Consider the following 14,052-nt stretch of genomic DNA (forward strand, 5'->3'; position numbering starts at 1 on the left):
TAGGAATGGAGACGTAATACTGTAAGCTTTCCCAACCTGACCAATAGAAAGAGCATTATTATCTCACTCAGTGGCTCTCTAGTAGTAATCTTGATGCCCTTTAGTTGATAACTTTAAATGTCTTTTAATTAAAGTATTAACAATATTGAAGTATTCTCCCTCTTCTTTGGTACACAAGCAAACTGCTATTTCAGTATTTTGAAATAATAAATAGCTGTTACTGTAGAGGCATTACACTTTTCAGATTGTGCAACACAATGCACTATGGGTTGAAAAAACATCAGCTTGAAGGCAATAATGCAACATTGAAAAAGCACTTATAAAGCTTTTCTTGTGTACAGTACATTTTTATCTGTATCTTTCTTCCATCCAGGTTGCAGACCGAAATGATTCAGTGTCACAGAGCTGATGGGTAATACCACCAAATAAGATGCTGAATGAAGTTTCTCCAGGAAAAAAAGGATTCCTGCATTTCTGTAGACTCTTCTTGCATAGTCTATTGGATGGCTGACAGCTAGAAGAACAAGAATTTTGTCATTTTAGGCAAGATTTAACATGTTTAGCTGCACGGAAGAAAAGGGCAAGAAGAAGGCAAGAGGGGCAGAAGAACTTAGCCTATTGAGAAGAGGAAACCCACAAAATCTTAATAAATGGGATAAGAATATTATAAAGAGAAAAACACAGATTACACTAATAATTGGTTGGTTAGCTTTTCAGTATGGGATGAATCTCTTCAAGCCATTGTATCTGCAAGATGTTTGATGGCAAAGTCCCTGTTGTCATATGGTATTCAGAAAGTAGCTTTAGGGAGCCAAATTATTCAACTTGTTTCATTCCCAGCCAGCATGTTTGACAGAATGCATAGTTATTTATTATCAACCGTATGAATTATGCCAACTGAACATTATATCATATCAGGTTAACCAGATATTAACTAGGTGCCTTGCCCAGTGTCTACCTCTAATAGAATGTGGATGTGAACCAGTGTGCACATCGCAATGCACAATAATACCAAATGGGTACCAGGACAAGAAGGGTAAGAGATTGAATTTAAAAAATGTGCAACTGCTCTTCTTTAACCAGAGCGTATGCCTATTATAATATTTTAATGCCTTGCCACTGGGTGGTCAGATTTCAGAGTCTGCTGAAAAGGCTTTGGCAAGAGTTCATAACATTTGTAGTCATACACTTGTTATTCTGCCTTCTTATAGGAATTTGTCACAGAAATCCTGCAGTTTAAGTTACACCTGTGAAAGGGAGATGATGTCACCAGGATGGAGAGATTTTTGGTAATTAATGACCTCCCTCACCTTCTGCAGCTTGTTGAATTTCTGAGTAATCCATTTAATTGTGTGGAAGCCAAGGGAGCTGTGGGGAAGAAGAAGAAAGTCTTTACTGAAAATTTCCCATTGTTGTTAGAACCATTTGGCAATTAAAGACTTTCAGCTTTTCTCCTAGAACTTCCACAGCATCCATGTGATGATCCAGACTACTGATGAGTCAGACCAACCTTGGGAGGGAAGAAAGAAGTGTTTAATTTCCACAGATCTTCCTCACTCAGTAATTTTATCATCCTTTCATAGGCATAATTTGTGTAAGAGGATTTTGGCCTGCGTTTTATTTTGATAATATTGGACTTTGTGTCTGAAATCCAGTAGTAAGTCACAACTGGAACAGGCCCAAACATACTCAAACAACCAAATATATATGAACATTCAATCTGATACTATCACTAGTATCACTATCACTAACAATGTAAAGGAATACATTGTTAGATCTAAATGTAAAAAAGGAGGTAACTTACACTCAGTCTCTACAAAAACCCATCCTTTCTCAATACATACCTTAAATTCAATAACTATCATTTTAGATCTTTTGATGTAGTCAAAACAAAACTGCACCAGAAAGGAGGATTTATTTTTATTATTTATTTAATTTTGGAGGGGGAATCCAAGCTAATAAGAAGTCCTACAGAACATATACGAGAAAAATTTTGTCCAGGGAAAAAAATCAGAAGATTGTGTTCATCACAGCTGGCCTTTATCCCAAAAGGGTTAATTTCAGTATGACTCAGGGCTCGATCACACCTGCAAAAACAAAACAAAACAAAAAACCAGTTATACAATTTGGCCATTTTTTAGATTGCTTCATAATTTTCTGCTCACACAATGCATGGCTAACATCAATTCATTTGCCCCAGCAATCAGTTTATTTCCCCTTTGCCAGGAGGGTTGATTTAAAATGTACCGATAATATATCACTTCATTCCTTATAGTTTCAGCACGTGTGAATGTTGATGTCATGGCTACAGCAATCGTACCCTTTGTTAAAAAAAAGTTTTAAAAAAAGATATTGATAAATTGCTAGTAGCAGCCACTGTTACTAGTGAAAACAACATGAATACATTGCTCAGAAGGGGATGGCGCAAAAGAGACAGCCTTCCCCCGCTTCCTCACTTGAAAGAGGGACATTTCCTGCTTTGTATTGTGAAAAAAGGGATGTAATCATTAATATCTAATCTCTCTTTCTAAACCCTACTCTTCACAATACTTTGCAAGTCTTTTCTAACCCACTTCCTCCTCCCAACACTATGCAAAACAAAAAAGAAAAATGGAAACCAAGAATTGAAGAGGGAGAGATATGCAGAGAAATAAGGAAAAGGGGACAAATGAGTAAAGGAGAGAAGGGAAACAGGAAGAGAGGAGAAGGCTTGTACTGCTCCATTCCTCTGTTGTTGTTTAGTCGTTTAGTTGTGTCCAACTCTTCGTGACCCCATGGACCAGAGCACACCAGGCCCTCCTGTCTTCCACTGCCTCCCAGAGCTGGGCCAAATTCATGTTGGTCGCTTTAATGACACTGTCCAACCATCTCATCCTCTGTCGTCCCCTTCTCCTCTTGCCGTCACACTTTCCTAACATCAGGGGCTTTTCCAGGGAGTCTTCTCCTCTCATGAGACGGCCAAAGTACTGGAGCCTCAACTTCAGGATCTGTCCTTCCAGTGAGCACTCAGGCTTGATTTCCTTTAGAATGGATAGGTTTGTTCTCCTTGCAGTCCAGGGGACTCTCGAGAGTCTCCTCCAGCACCACAATTCAAAAGCATCAATTCTTCGGCGGTCAGCCTTCCTTATGATCCAGCTCTCACTCCCGTACATCACTACAGGAAAAACCATGGCTTTGACTATTCAGACTTTTGTTGGCAAGGTGATGTCTCTGCTTTTTAAGATGCTGTTGAGGTTTGTCATCGCTTTCCTCCCAAGAAGCATCCGTCTTTTAATTTCGTGGCTGCTGTTTCCATCTGCAGTCACGGAGCCCAAGAAAGTAAAATCTGTCACTACCTCCATATCTTCCCCTTCTATTTGCCAGGATGTGATGGGACCAGTGGCCATGATCTTAGTTTTTTTGATGTTGAGCTTCAGACCATTTTTTGCGCTCTCCTCTTTCACCCTCATTACAATGTTCCTTAATTCCTCCTCGCTTTCTGCCATCAGAGTGGTATCATCTGCATATCTGAGGTTGTTGATATTTCTTCTGGCAATCTTAATTCTGGCTTGGGATTCCTCCAGTCCAGCCTTTCGCATGATGTATTCTGCATATAAGTTAAATAAGCAGGGGGACAATATACAGCCTTGTCGTACTCCTTTCCCAGTTTTGAACCAATCAGTGTTTCCGTATCCAGTTCTAACTGTTGCTTCCTGTCCCACGTATAGGTTTCTCAGGAGATAGATAAGGTGGTCAGGCACTCCCATTTCTTTAAGGACTTGCCATAGTTTGTTGTGGTCGACACAGTCAAAGGCTTTTGCATAGTCAATGAAGCAGATGTTTTTCTGGAACTCTCTGGCTTTCTCCATAATCCAGCGCATGTTAGCAATTTGGTCTCTAGTTCCTCTGCCCCTTTGAAATCCAGCTTTCACTTCTGGGAGTTCTTGGTTGTCACGTTCCTGGGGGTTACAATAGCCGAAGTCCAATAAAGCAGTCCAGGGTCAGAGATATCAAGAATGCAAAGCCAAAGTCCAGAAACCAACTTACAGAATGAAGTCCAATGTCAAAGTCCAGGATCCGGTACACAGTGTAGTTCAGGGTCAGAGTCCAGAGTTCAGAGTCCAATACCAGCGTAGTCCAGGGCCAAAGTCCAGAGTCCAATACCAACACAGTCCAGGGTCAAAGTCCAGAGTTCAGAGACAGGAACAAGATGCAAGAAGCGTGGATGCAAGCCAAGGTTTTGACTCCTTGCTTCCACGAAGTTTCTGGCTTCTCTGGAAGCTTGTTTTATAATGAAACAGCTCCTTGAGCTGCTGGAAAGCTTTCTATTCTGCTAGTACTCAGAACTAGATGAACGTAGGTCTCTGTGGAGAGCTTTTGAGTGATCCTCTGATCTTCTTGTCCTGAATCTTTCTCGAAGCCTGCCCCAAAGCCTGTCTGCTGTGGAGGGAGAATCTGGAGGCGGTTCAGGTGTTTCTGATCTCTCCACATTCTCTTCAGCCACAGTTAACCCTTCTGGGTCCAGGTCTTCGGAAGCACTCATGACATTGGTCGACATACTGTTGAATCCTACCTTGTAGGATTTTGAGCATAACCTTGCTAGCGTGGGAAATGAGTGCAATTTTACGGTAGTTGGAGCATTCTTTGGCACTGCCCTTCTTTGGGATTGGTATGTAGACTGATCTTTTCCAATCCTCTGGCCACTGTTGGGTTTTCCAAACTTGCTGGCATATTGAATGTAGCACCTTAACAGCATCATCTTTCAAGATTTTAAATAGTTCCACTGGAATGCCATCACCTCCACTGGCCTTGTTGTTAGACAAGCTTTCTAAGGCCCACTTGACTTCACTCTCCATGATGTCTGGCTCAAGGTCAGCAACCACACTATCTGGGTTGTCAGGGATATCCAAGTCTCTCTGGTATAGTTCCCCTGTGTATTCTTGCCACCTCTTCTTGATGTCTTCTGCTTCTGTGAGGTCTCTCCCATTTTTGTCCTTTATCATGTTCATCTTTGCACAAAATGTTCCTTTAATATCTCCAATTTTCCTGAACAGATCTCTGGTTTTTCCTTTTCTATTATTTTCCTCTATTTCTTTGCATTGTTCATTTAAGAAGGCCCTCTTGTCTCTCCTTGCTATTCTTTGGAAGTCTGCATTCAATTTTCTGTTACTTTCCCTTTCTCCCTTGCATTCTTTCCTTCTCTTCTCTGCTATTTGTAAGGCCTCGTTGGACAGCCACTTTGCTTTCTTGCATTTCCTTTTCTTTGGGATGGTTTTTGTTGCTGCCTCCTGTACAATGTTATGAGCCTCTAGCCAAAGTTCTTCAGGCACTCTGTCCACCAAATCCAGTTCCTTAAATCTGTTCTTCACTTCCACTGTATATTCATAAGGAATGTGGTTTAGATTATACCTGATGAGCCCAGTGGTTTTTCCTACTCTCTTCAGTTTAAGCTTGAATTTTGCTGAGAAGCTGATGATCAGAGCTGCAGTCAGCTCCAGGTCTTCTTTTTGCTACCTGTATAGAGCTTCTCCATCTTTGGCTGCAGAGAATATAATCAATCTGATTACGGTATTGCCCATCTGGTGATGTTCATGTGTAGAGTCACCTCTTGTGTTGTTGGAAAAGAGTGTTTGTGATGATCAGCTTGTTCTCTTGACAAAACTCTATTAGCCTTTGCCCTGCTTCGTTTTGAACTCCAAGGCCAAACTTCCCTGTTGTTCCTTTTATCTCTCGACTCCCTACTTTAGCATTCCAATCCCCTAGAATGAGAAGAACATCTTTCTTTGGTGTCAGTTCTAGAAGGTGTTGTAAGTCTTCATAGAACTGGTCAATTTCAGTCTCCTCAGCATTGGTGGTTGGTGCATAAACTTGGATTATTGTGATGTTGAAAGGTCTGCCTTGGATTCGTATTGACATCATTCTATCATTTTTGAGATTATATATCCCATTATAGCTTTTCCCACTCTTTTGTTGACTATGAGGGCTACTCCATTCCTTCTACGGGCTTCTTGCTCACAATAGTAGATATGGTAATCATTTGAATTGAATTCGCCCGTACCTGTCTGTCCCTGGCTGGCACACCCCTCCCTACTGGAATGCTGGTGCCTGCCATGTCCTCTGTCTGCTCCATTTGCCTCAATTTAGACCAAGTTGCATCTGTGTAAGATTCAAATAAAGCTTGGAGGTCACCCTCTGTAGGAAAAGTTGGTATTCTGCCTGTTTGTAATCCACCAATTTTAATTGTTCTCTGAGTCACAAACTGTTTCCAGGTAATTCAAAAGAACTCTGGTCCTCAGACTGTTCCTCCATGCAAGCTGCGTTCAAATCAGCAGCTGGTTACCAAAAAGAAAAATCCTTTCTCTCCTGCCACTGCAGCCAAAGAATTAGGGCGGGGGGAAAGCCATAAAAGCATAAATCTGTCTTGACAAAGAAAACAGACCTACCTGGAGCTTAAAGAAGTGTCTGCTGACTTGTATGAATATGCATCTGAATTCTCAGAACATAAACAAATACATTGGTCCCTTAACAGACTTCGCCTAAGCTAAGTCTTTTTCTTTAAGACCCTTAGCTGAAAAGAAAAAAGCAATTTAGCTGATTTATAGCCCTTCAAAGTAAACAGCGTGGAAGAAATTCCTCTGCCAAGGCTTGGAATTTCCCAGCTGCGAAAAGCACATGCATCGAGATGCCTGCTGCTTTCAACTTAAGCAAAAGGAAACGCAATAAATCAAAGCCCGTGTTTCATCCCACCGCTGCCACCATGTCAGCAATCCCCCATCTCCTAGGAGATACGGAGTGCCGAAGAATGGAGAGATTCCAAAGCTTAGTCAGTCCTTTAGGAGCTAAGATGAGCCCAAGACTCTCAGCTAGGCCCTGACTGACACTTCTTCCTCAAATCCACCTCCTTTATTAAGAAAAGCAACACACACAGACAAATCCATGAGTTTAAACTCAGGCTAATCTGGGCTCTATATATCAGGTAGCAAATACACATGGCCAAATCAGAAAGACTAGTCTGTTCAAGAAACCAATGCATGCAATTCTAAATCATTACTGTTTTATTTAAAAAGGATGGTTCAGAAAAGAATTCAGATCATTGCAAAGTAATTCAGTTAGAAACATTTTCATAACAAGGCAGACAGATCACCCCCCACCACTCCAGCTGGAAAAATAAAATAATTAAAAGCATTCTAAACTAGAATAATGCATAAGCATAGTCATTCTTACATTCCTGTGATTCCATAGTCCATGATCCACCAGGAAACGTTAGATCCCAGTCTTAATCCAAAAGTTATAATCCATTTTGGGAAAAAGCACGTGTCTGTCCTTTCTCAATCAAACTCCATCTTTTTTTAACTTCTACCACCTCCTTTTTCTTCCCAGAATTCCTCATAAGGAACACCCCCTCCTGGGTCTTGTTGTCCCGCTTAACTTTCTCATGGGAGCTTAAGAGTTGTTATCATGTTTTGTGACAGAATTATTTTGACTACGAAAGTCTCTGCTCTCTACTCATCTTAGCAACGAGATAACCAGAGAGCGAAGCTTTTCTGAAACAGCATGTAAAATTTTCCTACCACAGACACAGACATTAAATCAAGATGGATGCTGTCAAGACAATATTATGACTACAAAACCCATTCTAGCATCTCATAAAAACACAAATCATCACATGCCACCCCTGATAATCATTAAAATTCAGAGCAGTTAATCTGATCTAATTTTAAGAAATCAAGCAAAAGTAACTAAACAGTAATTCAAAGTAACTAATGGTTATATATCAAAATTCAACTACAAAGTAACTATGGCAATACTGAAACATAACACACTGTTGAATACATTGCTTCAATGTTCAGGTTCATAAGAATCTTCACAGTACATTCTAGAAAGACCATCTGCCACAACATTCAATTTTCCAGGAATGTGTTGAACTTCAAAATCAAAATCTTGCAATGCTAGACTCCATCTCAACAATTTCTGGTTGTGAGATTTCATCTTCTGCAACCAAACTAAAGCTCTGTGATCTGTTTGGAGTGTAAACTTACGCCCCCATAGGTAAGGTATTTTGTATCTCTTGTTCAATCTGGATAGCATGATTACCAATTTCTTTATATGGGCTAGACCGTATGGGCTGGGCATTGTTCTCAGTAGTTATCACATGACTGATCAAATTGGTGTAACCTGGTTTATCTGAAACACATTTTGGTATTTTTCTAAAATTTGAAACAACCTTTCTTTCTGATCAATCGTACCTGTTAAAACAAGATTATCAGACCATGTACCTGCATCTTGCAATTCAGACAATATATCAATAGGTTCATTTGCAGCATGAAAATATTCAGCATGACATTGAAAAACCACTGCAGATCTATCTTTGTACAGTTTCAAACTATTGACATGATAAAGAACAGGCTTCTTATTAGAATCCAACATTTTGACAAGATAATTGACATTTCCCAATATTTGAACAATTTCACCTGGACCTTCCCAGACAACTTCTAACTTAGAAGGTCTGAGTGGGTTCAGAACAAGCACCAAATCACCCACAGAAAATTCCCTGTGTCTGGATCTCTTGTCGTGGAAGAACTTCTGACTTGCTTGAGCGTCCAACAAATTGTCTCTAGCTAACTCCTGGACAGCCAAGAGTTTCTCTTGAAGTTTTCTGACAAAATCAGCAACTGGCACAGTACTACTTTTAATCACACCTTCCCAATCAGATTTCAGGAAGTCCAATGGTCCTTGTAGATTTCTTCCAAACACCACATCATTGGAGAAAAGCCACCTAACGAAGAATGAGCTGAGCTACGGTAAGCAAACAAAGCAAAAGGCAAAAGTTCATCCCAAATGTTTCCATATTCTTGGGTCAACGTTTTAATCATCCTAAGCAAAGTCTGTTGACCTCTTTCCACCATACCATGAGATTGAGGATGATGGGCCGTGCTAAAACTGATGGTTATTCCACTTATCTCGCAGATCTTACAAATAAGTTCACTTGTAAAGGCTTCTGCTTGATCACAAATTATTTTGGATGATACACCAATACGCGAGCACAAGTCCACGATGATTCTAGCTATGGTGGTAGCTATAAGGTTGCTAATAGCATAGGCTTCGATCCACCTACTGGCTGAACAGATGAAAGAAATGATGTATTTCTTCTTAGATTTAGTAGGAACAAAAGGTCCTAGCACATCTATTTGCAAACACTGAAACACTTGGTCAGGAATCTCCATAATCTGCATCTCGGCCTTTACCTTGTCAGTTTTATGGCCTGTGCGTTGGCAATAGTCACAAGAACTGACATAGTCCTTTACAGTTTTTGAAATACCAGGCCAGTAAAAATGTTGAGAAATCCTCTTTAGGGTTTTTTGTATTCCCTGGTGCCCACTACTCGGATGGTCATGAGCCATTTCTAGTATTCTCAGTCTATATTCAGTAGGCACGACTAACTGTTGAATAGGTTGGGAATCCAAGTTGGATTTGGGGAAATATTCTCTGTACAAAAGTCCATTTTCTCCCCACAGGAAACTAACTTGCTGATGCATAGGACGTTCAGCATAGTTGTCTGCTTGTGACCTTAAAGAAGCTAGAGTGGGATCATTAAGTTGCTTCAGTCTAAAGTCAGCTGATCCCTTTGGGGTCACATCCTCCATTTTAGTCTCTGTAGTAGCCGCATTATCAGGTTTGGTCACAAGAAGCTGCTGTTGCATAAGGTCTCCATCTGAGCTACATAACCCATTCTAGCATCTCATAAAAACACAAATCATCACACTGTCCATTTTAGTTCACTGACGCCCAGGATGTCAATGTTTATCCTTGCCATCTCCTGTTTGACCACATCCAGCTTACCAAGGTTCATAGATCTTACATTCCAGGTTCCTATGCAGTATTCTTCTTTGCAGCATCGGACTTTCCTTTCACTTCCAGGCATGTCCACAGCTGAGCGTCCTTTCGGCTTTGGCCCAACCACTTAATTAGCTCTGGAGCTACTTGTACTTGTTCTCCGCTCTTCCTCAGTAGCATGTTGGACGCCTTCCGACCTGAGGGGCCCATCTTCCAGCGTCATATCTTTTAGCCTTTTGTTTCTGTCCATGGAGTTTTCTTGGCAAAGATACTGGAGTGGCTTGCCAGTTCCTGCTTCAGGTGGACTGCGTTTAGTCGGAACTCTCCACTATGACCTGTCCGTCTTGGGTGCCCCTGCACGGCATTGCCCATAGTTTCTCTGAATTACTCAAGCCCCTTTGCCACGACAAGGCAGCAATCCATGAAGGGGATATATACTGTCAGCTTCTGGAATTTTCCCTTGCTTTATGGTGGAAAAAAATTTATCAATACAATAGAAGTATGAAAAGAATTGGCAAAACCGGGATTTTTTTCTTACATGTGATTGAGCCTTCAAAGGAACATTTATGAATATGGGGTATTATGCTTCTGTATCTACAATTCTAAACACCAGGAAAAGGCCTGATATTGCTGCATAATATCATGTTCACATTGCCAGCAGGAAAATGGATGCCAATCTTTATATAGCAAAGGGCAGCCTGAATACTGAAAACATCAATGGCAACAGTCAAGATGGACTACAGGATATCCTGTTGTGCTCACTACAGTTCACAAAATGACATAAAGCAAGGGAAAATTCCAGAAGCTGACAAATCTTTTCATCAGCTAACTAATTTTCACAAAAGCATAAAGCAATTGTCAGGACTGTTTCCAACAAGTGTAAATAGCAGTACAGTGGTGCCTCACATAATGAGCGCACCGTTTAACGATGAATCCGCATACCGATGCGGATTTTGCGATCGCTAATGCGATCGCATACCGATGTTTCTTCTCATTGCAAGGGGGGATAGCTGTCCGGTGGTTCGAAAATGGCCGCCGGAACACCCAAAATGGCCGCTGGAACCACCCAAAATGGCCGCTGGAACACCCAAAATGGCCACCGGAACACCCAAAATGGCCACTGGAACCACCAAAAATGGCCACCGGAACCACCCAAAATGGCCGCCGGAACATGGGGAAACATCGCAGAACGGTGAGTTTTGGGCCCATTTGGAACGTTCCAATGGGTTTTTTTGATCCATATAGCGATGTTTCTCCATAGCGAAGGTTAATCCGGAACGGATTAACCTCGCTATACGGGGCACCACTGTACAATATGCCATATTCATAAACTGGTGGATTTTTTTAATGAAATGGATTTCCTGGCTTTTTAAAACAGAAGATTACATATACATTCACTACATACAAATTCCAACAGAAACTTCCCTCATGTAAAATTACCAGTGCTAGAAGATTCCAGAAGATAAGCACATGATTTGTACTATGGTTGCTGAAAGAGGACTGAAGCAAGAATAGCTGGGATGTGGCTGTAGTCCCTCTATGCCAAAATATTTTGAAGAGCTGCTTTGCACTTAATGAAATGGTGAAGTAGAAGTATGAGTAAGTGCAACACACACAATGGAGAAACATAAACACCATTTAACCTTTCAGGTAAACAAACATTCCCATGCTTACTCTGCAGAATGCAGATTAGAAAGGTATCTTCCGATTTCCAAACCCTGACTGGCTCACCACAATGTCAGTTCCTGATAATGATGCCTGACTTCCCCAGGAGTCTTACAGAGACATATAGACCACCTAGACAAAGAACAGAAGCTTATCGTTCATCATAGCTGACAGTAAAGTGTTAATCCTAGCATGAGTCCAGAGAGTCATTGACAAGCATTTCCAAACTCATCTGGGTATCTAATTATAAGTCTCTTCATTGCAGCAATAGTTCCAAGTAACTCCAAAACCTATCTCTACAAGTTTTATTTCTACAAAGCTTCCAGGTTCCATATGATTAAAATTATTTCAGAGTTGTTATAACAATCAAATATCTTACAGTTGTGAGGAATACAGTAGGCATAAATACTTCAAGTACAATTATGCAAAGCTGTAGGCAGATATGCTTATAAAAATGAACTTAAACTTTAGGCAAATAATTAAGTCAGAAAATACATGTCAAGTGCAAGCTTTTAGTTACAAAAAATTCAGAGACGAACTTGAGTCATATCTGTATCAAACAGAAATGAGTTTTTTTAAATACACATTTAAAATACATCTGACAGAGAATGCCTCTCTATAACATTTCATTTATAAGTAAAAAGCAATATAACTCCAAAAAATTTAAAAGCTTTCTTTAAAATGCAAGAAAGAACATCAGAACTCTTATAATAAGGAAATATAAAATGAAAAACATTTCTAAGCCTTAAGCATGTTGATAACACACACAAAGTCAATACAGAATGTTAAATACATTGTTGGCTTTTTGGTGCCACACTGCTATCTTTCTGCTGTTCTAAGAAGCTGGCATCACCTGGCATAATTTTCTCATGCACTCTCTTGCTCTTTGAATAAGGTGTCTCACAACTTAATAACAATGTGTGATGTTCCCCCATATAAATATTATGTGTGTGCCTTATCATAGCCCAAACAATTTTATCCTACATGGGTACCAGATGGCTCTGAGACTTCATAGCAGTCCCAGTGACCAGCTGGAGGCCCATGTGACTACCACTAACGACTAATCTACCAGTGACTATACTGGCTACAGGAGGAGCCAGACTAAAGCATTTCATCCCCCCCCCCCGTTCTCTGCTTACACTACATCATTGCATCTTTGTTTATACATTTTCATGAGAATTGGCACACAATGAATTAGATTTCTCTTTCATACTGTCTTATCAGTAGATCTCTTGACAAACAAGCTGGGTGTTTTGGTACTGTGGTGTAAAGTATCTCCAAAACTGTATTTTCAGATACATTTTAATGTATGTGTAAACACTACTTAAATACCATTTAAAAAGAACTTTTCATTTTTAGAGCAACACCTCTGCGCCACATACATTTTTTTAAAAAAAAAATCAGCACCCCAAACCCTGAAACCCTCTCCTGTGGTAAGTCATTTCCAAAGTAAATGCAGTATGGCCTCTCAGGCTTTTTCTGGACCAAAAAGGCATTTTTTAAGTAAATGGAAGCAACTGGCCAGTCAATTTGTATTCCTTTCTCTTTTTTAAAAGCCTTTTTCTGACCTTAAAAAGGCTTTGGAAAGAGTAGAAAACACGTTGCGAGTTAATCACACCCTAGAAAGCCCAGAAAAACATCTGTTTCTGCTTCATTGACTACAGAAAAGCCTTTGACTGTGTTGACCATAGCAAACTATGGCAAGTCCTTAAAGAAATGGGAGTGCCTGATCACCTTATCTATCTCCTGAGAAATCTATACCTGGGGCAGGAAACAACAGTTAGAACTGGATATGGAACAACAAATTGGTTCAAAATTGGGAAAGCAGTACGACAAGGCTGTATATTGTTCCCCTGCTTATTTAACTTATATGCAGAATACATCATGAAAAGGCAGGACTGGATGAATCCCAAACTGGAATTAAGATTGCCAGAAGAATATCAACAACCTCAGATATGCAGATGATAGCACTCTAATGGCAGAAAGTAGGAAGGAATTAAAGAACTTCGTAATGAGGGTGAAAGAGGAGAGCGCAAAAAATGGTCTGAAGCTCAACATAAAAAAAACCAAAAAACCCTAAGGTCATGGTCCCTGGTCCCATCACCTCCTGGCAAATAGAAGGGGAAGATATGGAGGCAGTGACAGATTTTACTTTCTTGGGCTCCATGATCACTGCAGATGGAGACAGCAGCCATGACATTAAAAGAGGCCTGCTTCTTGGGAGGAAAGTGATGACAAACTTAGACAGCATCTTAAAAAGCATAGACATCACCTTGCCGACAAAGGTCTGCATAGTCAAAGCTATGGTTTTTCCAGTAGCAATGTATGGAAGTGAGAGCTGGACCATAAAGAAGGCTGACCGCCGAAGAATTGATGCCTTTGAATTGTGGTGCTGGAGGAGGATTTTGAGAGTCCCCTTGACTGCAAGGAGAACAAACCTATCAATTTTGAAGGAAATCAACCCTGCGTGCTCACTGGAAGGACAGATCGTGAAGCTGAGGCTCCAATATTTCGGCCACCTCATGAGAAGAGAAGACTCCCTGGAAAAGACTCTGACGACAGAGGATGAGATGG

The sequence above is a fragment of the Pogona vitticeps genome, chromosome 6, assembly GCF_051106095.1.
Source record: "Pogona vitticeps strain Pit_001003342236 chromosome 6, PviZW2.1, whole genome shotgun sequence".
Classification (NCBI taxonomy): Eukaryota; Metazoa; Chordata; class Lepidosauria; order Squamata; family Agamidae; genus Pogona; species Pogona vitticeps.